Genomic DNA, 12,048 nt, shown 5'->3' with positions numbered 1-12,048 from the left:
AATAAATATAAAAGTGCGCACGGTAATATTGTTCACTCACCAGACACGACGAGTAGACCGGTGTGTAAAGGCTCACTCATGGCATGACGTAATATCGGCACTCGAATTAGTTCGGATACGTCAGTTTTACCGGCATTAATTGCAAACTACGGTGCCATGATGCGCATGTCAGAAGTTGCGGTCGCAAGCGTATTTGCGCAACGCTGTACTATAGCTTATGTCGTCATAGGTGTACATATGCGGCGTTATTTTTTTCTAAAAGAGCCAAGTGCACTATAAGTGAAACTGAGAAAAACGCAATTTTTTTCTACTGACCATATGGCCCAGCGTTCTCCAACAATTTTTCGCCAGTGTGTTCATGTCACCAAAATAACTCAAACCTATATTGCGGCTAAAATCTACGTAACCCACTATCGTCGCTATTCAGAAGCAAAATTGGGATTTGGCTTTTATAGATTAGGACTTGAATTGGCTACGCAAAATTAGCCTAAATAGTAGCTAATAAAATATTCAGCAATATTTTGCGACAAAATTAACACCATCTTCTGCCTTCGTCAATGCCGTCCTTTGTTTCACGGGCGTGACGGCGATGACTGGACTTCGGCGAACAGTCCTGGACTATCGGCAGCGTTTTTTTTTGTTTGTGGTATCTATTGAAGGACTCCAAAGACGCTTCAGCTCTTCTTTTTAGCCTCTTGGCTGGTTTTATTCCACGTCGTTTAAGGTCGCTTCTTTGAGGTATAGATCTGTGCTCAATATTTTAATTTCAGTTCTTTTTCATTTCATATATACCGCCTTGGAGCGAAAGAAGGACACGATACTGTAGCGTAAAACTCAAAAAGATAGACTAAGAGGCCGAAAGGAATAGGAAAGTCAGCCTCTTACTCTTCATATTCGAGTTTAACACTACAATACCACGTCCTTCAGTAAGTAGCAAGTCGCTCAAGAATAGGTAATCATGGAACGAAAGCACGATTCCAAAGCAACTGGGGCACAAATAAAAGATCGGATGCGGTGACGTTGGTTGTTTTGGTCACGATTGTTGACGCATAATAATAATATCTGGGGTTTAAGGTCCCAAAACTACGATATGGTTATGAGGCACGTCTTAGTGGAGGGTTGCGGAAATTTCGACCACCTGGGTGTCTTTAACGTACAGCTAAAGCTAAGTACACGGGCCTCAAACGTTTTCGCCTCCATCGAAAATGGAGCCGCCGCGAACGGGAGATTGTCATTTTTGATTAGAAACTGCATTTTAAAGTTCATGTTGCAATCAGGCATCGCCCCATTTTGTTTAGAAGTGTTTTAAAAGTGAAATACATATAGGCGTCCTTCACGTTTCCGTGAAATTTAGCCCAGTTTTCATGTCTAGATTTCGCTCTTTCAGGAAAAAAAACGCAACATATGTAACATGTATTAGAGCGATAAAAAAAGCTGATATCCATCAATGCAGCCACAGTTCACGCTGTCATGACATAGCACTTGTATAGGGTCTCCTTCCGAAGCTGTTCGAAGCACTGGCGTCGCTCTGAGGTAGAATACTCGACTACCGTGCAGAACTTCTGGGTTAGAATTTGTCTGGAGCTGTGATATATATGTCTTGCTTTCATCGCGATATTAAAGCGAAATGCTTCGATGCTGAAGCAGAATCGTGAGTTGGGCTAGTTGGTGGGTGTTCATCGTAATATAATTGACAGCAAACGGGTTAAACACTGACAGAAAGAAGGAAAGGACACGGCGCTGAACTCACAACTAAATTTATTTTTGAAAAAGAAAGAACATATCTACAGATCAATGAGTCATGAAAACCGAGCACAGGTGTAACAACACAACAGTTAATCATGTATTGTCTAACAGATACTTGTATTCCTCATCTAGAAGAAAGATTGAAGGATGTCTTATGCGCTTGTTGCATCTAATAAAAAAGGATAGATAATGTGGATATGTGCCCCACATGCAGAAAACCACTATCAAATACAGACATGTCGATCAGCGCGCGCGTGAAATAGCCAAAGCCTTTTTATTACATGCAACAAGTGCATAACTCATCCTTCAATCTTTCTTCTAGACGAGGAATATAAGTATCTGTTAGACAAGACATGATTAACTGTTGTGTTTTTACACCTGTGCTTGGTCTTGATGACTCATTCACCTGTATATATCTTCTTTCTTTTTCAAAAATAAATTTAGTTGTGAGTTCAGCGCTGTGTCCCTTTCTTCTTTCTGTCCGTGTTTAACCCCTTGCGTTGTCAATTATGTTACGATGCTTCGATGCCTTCTGAAACGCGAATGTTTATAGTCGGTGGCGTCGCCATCCCGCGTCTGCAGCCTCAACACGAGTGATGCACAAATATCACTTGATGACGGCACAGATCGCCAGATTTGGACGCGAACCTTAAGTCAATATGACGTCATCATGAGGCCACCTGTCGTGGCGTCATCACAATGTCACATAGTGAAAAGTAGGCCGATCAAGCAGGCAGTTGAAAACAGGTGAGGTGCAGAAAGCTTGCAGTGCGGCCTACCCTAGAGGCAGTGCTAAACCACGTAAAGTGCAGAAAGCTTGCGGAAGGGGACTATATAGAATCAATGCATCGGCTGAGAACATAAAAAGTAAATGGCTTTCGCTTTCGAGTCGTCTTAAGTGAATGCGTACGGGACCCTGTCAGCCTTTCAACCATCGACAACGCCGCCAAAGCCGGCACCGCATTTTCTGCGACATGGGTTCCTTCACGTCAACGGGTTAAGATTTCCAAAGTTTGGGTTGATATTGTCAGAACGAGGAAATAACAAGGCAAAGGACCATGGTGCGATGACGAATGACAAGTCTCTATTCAGAGATCACAAGAGCAGGTGCTCCAACACCGTCTTGCTCAGAGCAACGGTAGTTGCTGCTCGTGCCGCACACTTCGCTACCCTCTGTCGTCCTGCCGTCCACTAGTCGTGGCAATGTGAATTACCTGGGCCGCATACCCGAACACTACGGCCCGCGGTATGCAGGAATGGGCCACACGTGACTACTGGAAAGGATTTCATGACGTACGCGACAGAGAAGTCACGAGATTGCTGTTATGACCTGCGAATCGTGTACGTCATGCACTCACTTCCTCCTATGCCAGGTTTGGTGTACACGAAGCCAAGGAGACGACCACGAGAGTACCAAGGGGTAAACGGATAGATAGATAGATAGATAGATAGATAGATAGATAGATAGATAGATAGATAGATAGATAGATAGATAGATAGATAGATAGATAGATAGATAGATAGATAGGGATTGGCAAGTTACCACGCAAGATGACCACCAGCTGGCTACCTTCACAGCAGTCGACGATCATCCCCTAAGCCAACTGCCAGAGAAGATGTCATTCGCACGTATCCTGAGTTGATTTGCATATGCGGATACCCAAAAGCGACTTCAACGTTTCAAGTACCATTCGAGCTTCGAGATACCACAGTAGTGAAACGGAAGGCTTATAACATGTCAAGAGAAAAGAAGCTGTGGCTGAAGGGAGAGTTACAGAAAATACGTGATGCCGGCGTCATACGCCCTTCTACATCTCCTTTTGCCTCGCCAATAACCATCGCACCTAAAGAGGATGGTACTTTTCGTCTTTGCACCGACTACAGTCAGATAAACAAGCAAACTGACCTCTTCCCCTTTCCGATGCCACATATTGACGAACTCATTTATAAAGTTCCAACGAAAGCAGTTTGCTTTCAGCCATTTTATTTACATTCCTCCTGGCTTCTTCTACCTCTTCTTCTGGCCTCTTCTTTTCCGCCTTCTCCAACCAATTCCTTTCAATCACTACATCCTCCCAGGCTCCTGTTTCCATCTCTCCGGAGATGTTATAGAAGTATATTTGCGAGAGACGCCTCTTCGATCTTGCCGCGAGGTCCCTGGTAATATACTGTCTTCAGTATGCCTTGTTGTTTCGCGATCTTCGTGACGAAGTATGGACCCGTAAACGGAGACTTCGACTCAAGACCTTTGCGCACAAGAATCATGCTTCCAGGCTGCACATCGGGTATCTCTGATCGATGACGCTTATCGAAGTTCCTTTTCACCATCTGGCGATATCGTTGATATCCAAGGTAACCATAAACGCTTGAGTTTTTCGTACGCCCTCGCCTTTCTTCTTGACTTCGGCAAATTCAAGGTGAAGTACTTCAAAGGGTACCTCCGAGTATACCGGCATTACCATTTTATTCCCGCGTGGCCTAAAGTTTCCTTTGTAGAGCTGGCATTCGTGGCATGTCTTAATGTAGTTAGCAACCTCCGCTTTCATGTTCGGCCACGTGAATCTTGCAGGGAGCTTTCTGTACGTTCTCCACAATCCATCATGTCCTTTTTTCAACATATGGTGTAGTAGCGCAAATTCAACGGGGACAAAGAGAACAAGAAGAAACACGACACTCGCTACACTCGCAACTAATTTTATTTCAGAAGCAGCACTTCATATATAACACAAATCCCTAGCGACACAGAAATGAACTACGAACACTGAATCATTGCCAAAAGAAGCTTTTGCGCACACTCAAGCGATAGTGCACGGCAGTTATGCTTAGACACTTTAAGATGACATAACAAATAACAGCGTTGGGTAACATCAAAACCAAATACATTGGCGGGAATTCACACGTGCTTGAAACAGAATTGAAACAACATGAAGGAAAGTATGACACATGCAAACACTAACTTCAATTAAAGTCCTTTGACGAAGCTCGCTTCTCGGTTACTTAATGAAACTGATGACTGACTAATGCAGCCGTCTTTTCTTTTGTTAATGTGAAAGGCTTCGACAATTTCTCTGGTTAGTTGGTTCCCATGACGGAAGACTACGGTTGTGTCACTGAACAGTGGCGAGGAGCCACACTGAGAACAGTGTCCCTTTATGTGGGAATGAATGTTAGTTCCTAATGATCGCTTACGTTCTAAAAGTCGGGTGTTCAAACAACGACCCGTGTGGCCGATGTATACCTTTCCACATGATAGCGGCAAGCTATACACGACTGATAAGCTACACTTAACAAACTTTGTTGTGTGATTTATCGTACAACTACCGGCATTAGTTTTTGCTGCTATGGAAACTTTACGGTCTAGTTTGGAACATAATTTATTAAGCTTGTTGGGTGCCGAAAAAACTAATTCTAGGCCATATCGATTACCTACGTTTTTTAAGTTATGGGCAATCCTCTGCGCATATGGAACTGACACTATCTTCTTTCTGTTTTCATTACTTGTCATTTTTTTTCTGAACGTTGTCGCGTACGTGGCTAATCAGCTTGTTGGCCGATCTACACAACACGTGTTTTTCGTACTCAGCATTTTCTAGCCTGATAGTTTGTTGGTTGAAGCTTTCGCTAATTTTTTCTGTACATTACTTTGTTAAAGCTGCTCTCAAACATGAAAATGCTATGCCACTTTTTACGACTTCAGAATGTGCCGAACGGTAGCTAAGTAAGGGTTTTTCCGTTCGCGGATTGTATGACCAGCATACATGTTCCGCTGCGGCATCTAACTCAACATCCAAAAACTGCAGTTTGTCATTGTCTGGTAATTCAAAAGTAAAATGAAGCCCTTCACTATTCTTCCTAAAGACTTTCAAAACTGCTGCGACTATTTTATCTCGACCATGCGATTCAATAAAAACCAAAAGGTCATCTACAAACCGAAACGCTTTCAGTGCAAGCCCATTAAGGTTTCAATCTACTCCCTTGTCCATTTTCGCTAAATAAATTGTGCTTAAAACAGGGGCTACTTTCGAGCCTATTGTGATACCGGATTTCTGTCGGTACATAGCCTTGTTCCACATAACAAATGTCGACCTAAGGTAAAAGGTTACCAATTCAAGAAAAGCATCCACCGATACACCACACTTATTCACAAACTCTAACTCATCGTTTTCTTTTGTTATACATTGCTTTACATTTGACAATAGCGGACCATGCGGAATGTTGTAATACATATCTTGTATGTCTATGCTGAAGAAACTGCATCTTCCTGGGTTATGCGTGCTTAAATACGAAACTAACGCCTCAGAGTTTGGCAGACTGAAAGGATCCGAGACCTTCAATGTCTTAAGGTGACACTGAAGATACGAAGACAAGCATAGCTGCCACGAGTCCCTTTCGGATACTATGGCTCGGAATGGAACACCAGTTTTATGAGTCTTTGCCGCAAAAAAATAACTCAAGATGTGAGGTACCTACGCTTTTCACTGCTGATGCAAGCCGTTCAAAATTACTGTTCTCCAGTAAAGTGAGAGCCTTTTGCTTAACCTTATTTGCTTTTACGTCTACACGGACAAAATTTTTTTCTACGGCTGCCAACGCCTTTTCTTGAAAGAGACCTTCCGGTATGACAACCAAACAACCTTCCTTATCTGACGTAAGAAAACGCAAGCTGTTTTTTACACGAAAGTTCACTAAATTTCTTACGTGATGTTGTTTTCTGTCGGTGGTTATTGTCCTGGAAAGCACATCCACGCACTCGGTGATGAATCTTGGACGCTCCTCATCCGACACACGACGCGCCATGGACTTGACCAGTGTCACTTTTTCCGGTGGAGAGAACGACGGTTCGAAACAGAACTTCGGACCCAGTCCAAGAATTTTTCTGTAGTCTTCATGTCCTCCATATTCTGGACTGTTATGGTACAGCCTCAGAATAGCTAGCACTTCTGTCACCGGCACGTGTACCTTTCCGTTCTTAAATGTCAACTTTCCTGTACCTTCCCACAGATTTATAAAGTTGACGTGTTCAGCTTCTGTTTCTTGGAGTATATGCAGTGTGGACAAGGCATCAGCATCCTGGTGATATTGTCCGGGGCGATGAGCTACCACGAAAGTGTACTGTTGGATCTCGCTTGTCCATCATGCAATTCTCCCCTTTGGCTGTGCGAGATGAAGCAGATAAGTCAAGGCCTGGTTGTCGGCGAACAATTTAAAACATCTGCCTTCCAAGTAAGTCATAAAATATCTCAAGGCCATGACAACTGTCTGAGCTTCTTTCTCTGTGGTGCAGTAATTAATTTGGGCTTTCGTAAACGTGTACGAAAAATATCCGATTACTTGTAGTTGTCGGGACGCGTGCTCCTTGTCATCTCTTATGTAAAGAACAGCTCCAGTTCCGTAGTGTGAAGCATCGGTGTAGAGCTCGAAGGGTAACGTGAAATTCGGCAGCGTTAGCACAGGTCAGAAGAAATGATTGCAACCAGTTCCACATAGGCTCGTTCACACTCGTCAGAGCACATGAAGGGGACGCCTTTCTGAGTCAAGGTGGTGAGACACTTCGTCTTTTTAGCGTAGTCTTTTATAAAAGCTCTGAAGTGTCTTGCAAGACCTAAAAACACACGAAGGGAATGAAAGTCATGGGGCTTCGCAAGAGACCTGATTCGCTGCACACTTTCTTCCTTGGTGCTCTTTGTCGTGCCGTCAAAGCGCCTGCCGAGAAATACTAGGGTCCGGCAAAAGAATTCACTCTTCTTTGCATTAATGTTTAGTTGTGCATCACTGAGCGCTTGCAGCACTGCCGACAGGTTGATCGCATGGTCGTCTCTGGTCCTTGAATAAACTAGGATGTCGTCGACGTATACATTACAAAACTTCCCAATGAAATCTTTCAGTACAGAATTCATCATTTTCTGGAAAAATGCACCTGAATTCTTCCACCCAAATGGGAGCCGGTTGTACTCGTACACATCAAATGGTGTAACGAACGCCGTAAACTTCTTCGTGTATACCCTCAATATCCTTTACACTAGTCTATTCTGGAGAACCATTCACACCTGCCAGTCTCATCAATTATCTCATCAATTCTTGGCATTGGGAAAGGAAACAAGTCAGTCTGCCGGTTGATGAGTCGGTAATCTGTGCATAACCGGAACGATCCATTTTCTTTCGGCACGATTGTAATTGGTGACGCAAACGAAGACGTGGTTGGTCGAATGATGCCCGCGTCTAGCATGCCTTGAAGCTCCTGTCTTAACCAAGTCTTCTTCTCGTGACTCAATGCATGTGGCTTCTTTCTTACGACGTTTTTCTCACGTAGTTCGATGGGAACTTCGATTGCTGTGGTAGCTGTGGGATAAGTGCCAACAGAAGTGAGTTCCGCGTAATTCGACGTGACTTCGTCGGCGCACTTTACAATTTTAGGATGCGTTCCTCTAATATGGGAGCAACTTTCGACATTTCAGTTGTTATGACATCGTTCCACAGTATGTTTATTTTCAGAAGTTTCATGTCAGCTCGGGACAGAAGAAAATCAAAATTAACACCCGCCATTACGAGGCTTTTCACCCGTACTACCGGGCCCCTGAAGCGAACTTCTGCATCGCTCCATTTCGTGAACTCCCTGCAAGTTCCGTCGTAGCTACACACCCTGATTGGTTTTCCTGGACAGATGTCATTTTTACCTACTATCTCCTCGTTAATCAGGCTCACTGAAGCACATGCTTCGATCAGCGCTGAAAGGCTGGAACCATTGACAACCATCGCAGTGAAGAGAATGTTTGGACTTACAATAAAACCGGTCCCTCACTCCACTAAATGCTTCCGCACACAATTATGCAACGATTCTCCAAATGAAGTGTCAGTCTCATAGAATTGATGTGACGGCTGATCTGTCGCGCAATTCTCGTACGGGAAGACACCTTTTCTAGAGGATCCTGCTTCGTTTGGTTGCGGTGGTGAATCTTTCAACCCGATTGCATCTGTAGAGTCAGAACTAATGTACTTCAAACCACGAAGCAGCTCCTCAGACGTTACAGGTGCCTTGAGTTCCATTTGCATTCAACTTCCTTTCTTCATTCCCTGTATTATAAGTGGCACGACACATGATTCTGGAAGGTTCGGATCAGCGTTATACAGCAATTGTTGTTTTATGAAGAAATAGTCGACTAGGTTCTCACTGTTTTGTTCATACTTGATGGCTTTGTCCCATAATTCTACTGCATTCTTTCGGAAGGCACTGACACAGCTGTCCTTCCATGGCTGCCATGAATCTTCCTTGTGTTGGGCGAAACGCACGTCAAACCATTGTTTGGCATTTCCAGAAAGGCATGCTCGCATATTTCGTATTTTGTCGCGGTCCGTGTACCAATGATTCTGCTCACATGCACACTTGAATGCGTTCAACCAATAATTTACACCGGAGCTGCCGTCAAAGCTGTCCGGGTTTACTGTGATGTGACGAGTCCTGTCTGATGCCAGAACCGTCAAGAGTGCTTGCTGGTGCTGTAGTTGCTGCTTTTGCAACCAAGTGAATTGAGAAAGAACGTTCCACCAGCTTGACGTATCTGTAATTGCATCAGAATGGCTCGGTAGCTGCTCCTTAATGGTGTTTTGCTTTTCTCAGGCTTCGAACTCCGAAAAAGGGACATTTATCTTCACAGTACCTCTGGCGATTACGTCGCTGATTGGCTCTTTGGCAATGGTGGCGATGGATTCGATTCGGCCAGGTGTTGTCATCTCTTCTGGCGCCGCAACGAAGTTCTTGTCGTCTAGCTCGTAGCCTGCGATCAGTGGCTCGCCGTCCCGCTGTGTGAGGTAGAAGGTCACCCACATCTGCCGGATCCTGTCAAAGGCTGCGCCAAATATAAAGTTCCAACTAAAGCAGTTTGCTTTCAGCCATTTGCTTGCTTGAACCTCTTCTACTGGCTCTTACCCACAAAGGGGGATTGGCCATGAAACCGGCGGTAAACATTACATGGAGATTTAGAATTTACACAAAAGTAATTGAATTAATTGGACTACAAGCGAGTATTGAAAATAAAATAAGAATCTTTGGTTTATGTGCCAATAGAATGAGAAAAGAACCTTAATATCGAAAATAATCAATTAGAGAAACGAATTATAAAATACCAAATTGCAATAGGAAATAACTTAATAAGGAACTCTTCTTGTGTCTCGAAGAAATTCGCAGACAGCTATGCAAACGTTCCTGTTGCTGTGGCCCAGAGAAGACGCCCCAAAGGAAAGAATATTGGCAGAATCTAGAAGAATTTTCAAATTTCTGAATAAATATTCGAAATGTTTTTTTCCTGTGACTGGAGAAACGACGGCAATGTATTAAAAATTGATCAATGTTTTCAGGCTCTTGACATAAAAAGCAAAGAGGGGACGGAACCAGACCAGCCCTGTGTAAATAAAAATTTAGAGGAGGAATACGGCATCGAAGTTTAGTAAGGGACGCCTCCAATTTACGAGAGGGACATCATTTATTGTTCCAAGGAAAAGAAAGGGGACCATATTCTTTCTGTGGTAATCTTACTTTCATGGAATCCTAATGTAATGCGTATTTTCGGAATCTAGATGCAGTAATAAAGTCTGTATCTGGTACAATGTACATTGCAGGACCATCTAGGGACCAACGCGCGAGAACATCCGCCATCTCGTTTAAAAATATGCCACGGTGACCTGGCACCCATACCAACCGCACTGTGCTGAAGTTTTTAGGAATTAATGACATGAACACATTTAAGGAGGAGGACTCGGAAGGAGAAGCTGAAGTGAGAGCACTACATACAGATATCGAATCAGTGACTGCTACAGCTGACGACTCATTTACTGAAAGCTTGCGAAGGGCTAGAAGAATTGCTAAGAGCTCTGCTTCAAATACTGAAGTATAAGCCGGGAGTCGCAATGAGAATGACCAAGATAAAGCCTCTGAGAAAATAACTACTCCCGCTTTCTCTTCACGCATGGATGCATCAGTAGGAATTACGTTAAAAAATCCCAACTTACCTAAATGGTCTTCTAGCAAGCCTCTCAGATATCTAGAGGGAAGAAATTTAGAATTGAATGGGAATATATCATCGAATTCAATTTTTGTCCGAGCCAATGAGTAATCATTTGAAACAATGGTGCCTATATGATCTTGCACAAACAAAACTTGAGGCTTATGTATCTGAGACCATGGCTCATTAAAAATGATCTCGATTCAGAAATGAATACAAACTGTAAACGTCTTAGAGAAGATGCGTAAATTTTTAAATAAATTTTGACTGTAAGAATGCGGAATCTGCAAGTCAGAGTAGGTACTCGGGCTTCTTGATATACAACACTGTTCGCTGTAAATTTCGGAACCCCTAGACAACTACGAAGAGCCTCGCGCTCTAACAGAACCAGGGGATTAATTTTGTATGCTGGCCCCCCAGAGAATAAAACGCAACCAAATTCTAGATTCGGGCGACCATACATACGGTAAATCATAATGAGATTGTCCCTGCGTAACCCAGTGCGGTGACGACCAAGTTTACGAATCATTCCAAAATTGCGAGTTGCCTTCGATTTAATATGCTCAATGTGATGTAGCGAAGTTAGTTTTTCGTCACAAAACACCCCCAAATACTTAACGCAGTCTTTTTGGAGAATTATTTCTTGACGGTACTGAAGTGAAATGCTAATTGGAGCATTCAAAAGAAAAACAATAACAGAACAATTCCTGACGTTTAGTGTCATTCCTATCCGTTCAAACCATAACTCTAAAGTTCCTAAATATGATTGTAGTGTAGCATGCAATGACTAAATATCACACGCAGAAGAGAAAAAACGCGATGTCATCTGCATATACATACAGATGGACGTTAGTCTTCATAGGAACTGAACTTAATAGAACATTAAATAAAACAGGAGACAGAACGGTACCTTGAGGGACTCCTCTGGACTGACTATATTTTGGGGAAGATAAGCCACGCTTGGAACAGTAAAATTTTCTATCCTTTAAAAATTCATACAGCCAATTAATAATTTATTGCGGGAAGTTAAAGTTTTTTGGACAGTTGAGCAAGGTAGCATGCTCTACACTGTCGTATGCCTTAGCCAAATCTAAAGTTACCAATGCTGAATATGGCCGCCTGTGCCGAGCAAGCTTAATCCGTCCCGTCCCTCTAAATCTACATGTGCAAACCATATAGAATATCCTGGTCTTAAGCCTATCTGACATGGGCTCAGAATTGAGTTTGCTGCTATAAATTTGTTTATCCTATTGTACAATACTCTTTCAATTAAATTAATAACATGCGCAGTTAGTGCGATAGGTCT

Source organism: Rhipicephalus sanguineus, chromosome 3, assembly GCF_013339695.2.
Source record: "Rhipicephalus sanguineus isolate Rsan-2018 chromosome 3, BIME_Rsan_1.4, whole genome shotgun sequence".
Lineage (NCBI taxonomy): Eukaryota > Metazoa > Arthropoda > Arachnida > Ixodida > Ixodidae > Rhipicephalus > Rhipicephalus sanguineus.
The sequence above is the reverse complement of the archived record's forward strand: the minus strand, read 5'-3'. Positions refer to the sequence as shown.